The following is a 4,394-nucleotide window of genomic DNA, read 5'->3' as shown; positions in this document are numbered from 1 at the left end:
TGTTGCATTTGTCTGATTACAATTAAAAAAACATATAATTAAACACGCGTTTGCGATTTAAATCAAAACGCGATTTAAATCAGTATAAATGTTATAATAAAATTGTGTAAACAACAGGCCACAGCAGGGTGATGGTCGAACCGGTGTCAACAAGGGCCTGGCAGGGTCTGCCCTCGGTGAGACAGGGAAGGAAGAAGCCAACTCTTCCCACAGCAGGCAGGGTGAAGCGCTCCTTGCTTAGAATAGCAATATTATGGACAATTAATTGACAATAAACATAGAAAAGCACATATTAAATTTGGGAAATTTGGTTTCAAAAGTCCTCATATCAACGATGCCTACAGTATACTGTGTTCCTCTACAGTATGCTAATCAATTTTAGTGCATTCGCCCCCCTCTTAGGCTGCGCAAACAATCTTTTAGAGTTTTATAGAGAAATAGAGGCTATACAGTATGCGTTACAATATAAACAGTTACTGTCAACCTTTAAATCAACAATTGATTTAAAGACGATCTGTCAAAGCACAATGAAACCTATTACTCGATTCTTATAGACTCCCAGTCCCGCCAGGGATTAAAAAATAACATGGAATCGCATATCTAAAGAAATAACAGTATACAGTAACTATGTTCATGCACAAACAATAGCATGTTACATTATTAATTTGGGGGTCTCCTCTTGTCAGAAAGCGCTAAATTGCATTTTGCCTCAACACTCCATACTCAACAACGATAATTCACAAACAGCCAGAACATGTAACTCCACATTCCCAAATAGACCTCATTTCCATAGCCCGGCCTCTTATGCAAAACCAACATCCCTCCCCTGTTCTCTCTCTCCGCTGGCGTTTGTAATCGTTTTTATTTTTAAATAAATTTTAGCAAAGTCATGTATTTTAAAAATCTTAAGATTTCTTTATTTATGTCTTTATTTAGTCGTTTCATTAGTGAGAAAGGCTAAACTTTCTTGGAAAAATGTCTTTTATGTAAACCATGTTTGTTATTAATTCATTTAGTGCTAGAATATGTTCATTGTCTTCCAATGAAAGAAGGGTTCCTTTCGCCGTAGTCAGGTTGACATTAGAAGCTTGCCACGCCTGGACTGTTACACCAACGCATTAGCATGTTAAAGCGATTTTCATTGAGGAGCCTAGCTTTCTTAACTAGTAAGCACTGTACTTCCTTGGTTTTGGAGGGGGGGGGGTGTCTTTCGCTGGAAATCTCGCCCCCTTCTACTTTGAAAATGCCTGTGAGACCGGTTTAATTCGTCACAGCAGCACTCCCGCTGGCCGCCCACATGTTAAGCTCTTCCTTAATGTCTAAGCCGGAACACCTCATTATATCTCATTTTGTATTTCTTTAAAAAAAAATCGTTTGCCCATCCTAACAGTATTGTTATTATTGTTTTTATCCTGTAAAGCGCTTTGAGGAGCCACCTTTAAAGGCGCTATATACAATAAAGTTCATTATTATTACTATTGTTAATTTGCTGGAAAGAGAGGTGAACATTATTACGCAGAAGACAAAGATAGCGATTTACGTTGCATTGTGCATTGTGCTGCTGTAATACAGTTTTAAATAATTAAAAGTCTAAACAGTATCAGCTTTATTTATGTGTTTTAAATAAAGGCGATTTAAACATAATTTAAATCAATATAAATGTTTAAATTGTAACGCCTAGGTGACTATTCATTGTTATTAAAATGACTTAAATTCGATCATGTTGTGATATTTAGAAATACAAATTTGTTTGGTGCGAGTGAAGTTTTATTTAATCTCTGAGCCAAGGAAACATTTTATTTTTTCAAAGAAATGTTTGTAAAAAAAAAAGAGTTCCAGCAGGATTCAAACCATGGCCATGCCATGGGACTTGGGAACCTGACCTACAGCGCCACCAGCAAGGTCGCATGCAGGGTGCTGAAAAAGCACTACAGAAACATTATCAACAGACAATGTACAGCGTGTACTATTCTTGTGTTGCGGTACATGAATATAATTATATCGTTATTAATTTCTTTAGATACACGATTCCATATTATATTCCCTTTTAATCAAGTTCTAAAAGTTTGCTTGTTGACTCCGGTATCACATTAGTTAAAGACTTCGATGCTTAAAATGTTTAGGGAGAAATGGAATACTGGTGTATATGTTTTCTTTAAAGTACCGAGACCAGCCATATACTGTATGTTTAAGTTCCAAAATTAATATCGTTTATGGCCTTCACACAGTTACAGTATGCCCCTATTCTTTTTATGCTCAGGTACTAAGATTTCCCTTCAGTGGTAAAATTCCATATAAATATTCAATACTAAAATGGGCACAGTAAAGACATTTAAATCTTTCTACGACAGACCAACGAACCACGAAAGCCCCTGTCGGTCAACCAATCACGTACTTTGGTATTTTGTATCGTGACGCACGAGGCCGTAGCCAATTACCTCCGGTACGTGTCTGTGCCACGCACTTTGAATGGCTGCATCTGTATGTTGTGAATGTCTGTAGATTGTATCTTATTTTTAGTTTTTGTTTTGTTTATAAGGGAGAGTGTCATAGAGACAACTCCCTTACCCCCCATCTTGATTTAAATACCTTTATTTTTTCACAATGCCAGACAGAATTCACATTTGCTGCAGCCAAATGGCTTTTATCAATTATCGCGCCCGGCTCCTCAATGGAATCGCTTTAAGATGCTAATGCGTTGGTGTAACAGTCCGGGCGTGACAAGCTTCTAATGTCTCCCGACTACGGCGAAAGGAACCCGTCTTTTATTTGGAAAAGAATGGTAATTGCTTCGTTCCTTGATATTATGATCTGCAAGACCCTTTGGCTCCAAAACTAAAAATAAGATACACTCAACAGACATTCACAACTGCGACAAATCATAAAACCTTTGTTGTTGTTTTTATCCTGTAAAGCATTTTGAGAAGCCACCTTTAAAGGTGCTATGTAAAATAAAGTTTATTATTAATTTGCTGGACAGAGAGGTGAACATTAGGAGCCATATCACCCTGCAACTCACAACTGGCAACCCACCGAAGCTAAGCAGGTGTGAGCCTGGTCAGTACCTGGATAGGAGACCTCCTGGGAAAAACTAAGGTTGCTGCTGGAAGAGGTGTTAGTGGGGCCAGCAGGGGGCACTCACCTGTGGTGCATGTGAGTCCTAATGCCCCAGTATGGTGACGGGGACACTATACTGTAAACAGATGCCGTCCTTCGGCTGAGATGTAAAACCGAGGTCCTGACTCTCTGTGGTCATTAAAAATCCCAGGGTGTTTCTAAAAAAGAGTAGGGGTGTAACCCCCGTGTCCTTGCCAAATTTTCCATTGGCTCTTTTCAATCATGGCCTCCAAATAATCCCCATCTATGAATTGGCTTCATTACTCTGCTATCCTCCCCACTAATAGCTGATCTGTGGTGAGCGTTCTGGCGCACTATGGCTGCTGTCGCATCATCCAGGTGGATGCTGCACATTGGCTTGGTGGAGGGGAGTCCCCATTACCTGTAAAGTGCTTTGAGTGGAGTGTCCAGAAAGGTGCTATATAAGTGTAAGCAATTATTTGTATTATTATTATTATGATGCAGAAGACAAAGATAAGGATTTACGTTGCCTTGCCAGATTGTGAATCAATAAAGACATTTAATTAAACACGGGTTTGCGATTTAAATGGAAATTGGGGTGATTGGAACTCTTAATCTAAATAAAAATAAAATAAATAAAACAGGTTTCGATTGTTAATAACCACTTTTTATGTGCGAAACACCTGGTTGCCCAGAGAGGAACGGCTGTGCTCCCACTGCCAGCAGGGAGAAATAGAGACAGAGGTGCACTTCCTACTGCACTGTGACAGGACACGGGAGAAATGGAATACAGGTGTGTATTTTTTCTGTGAAATACAGTACCAAGACCAGCATTCTACATACTAGGAAGAGGATTTCTTTCTATTCGAAACTTGTATTTTAAACATTTAATTAAGACGGAATTAAGATTTTTGGGTTGTAATTTTTAAAAAGTCAAAAACCGCACTCGAAATGCAATTTAGAGCTTTCTGGCAAGAGGAGACACCCAAATTAATAATGTAACATGCTACTGTTTGTGCATGAATATAGTTACACTGCTATTTCCTTAGACACGCGATTCCATGTTTTTTTTTTAATCCCCAGCAGAAGCGGGCATCCATAAGAATCAAATAATAGGTTTATTCCATGCTGGAAAAAAGAAAAAAGAAAACACATTCCATAAGAATCAGCGCCTTTATATAGTGCCTTTAAAGGTGGCTTCTCAAAACGTTTACAGGATAAAAACAATAACAACAACAATAATATTGTATTTCATTGCACTTTGACAGATCGTCTTTAAATAAATTGTTGATTTAAAGTTTAACAGTAAATGTTTA

This window comes from Lepisosteus platostomus, chromosome 16 (assembly GCF_059453375.1).
Source record: "Lepisosteus platostomus isolate fLepPlt1 chromosome 16, fLepPlt1.hap1, whole genome shotgun sequence".
In the NCBI taxonomy this organism is placed as follows: Eukaryota; Metazoa; Chordata; class Actinopteri; order Semionotiformes; family Lepisosteidae; genus Lepisosteus; species Lepisosteus platostomus.
The sequence above is the reverse complement of the archived record's forward strand: the minus strand, read 5'-3'. Positions refer to the sequence as shown.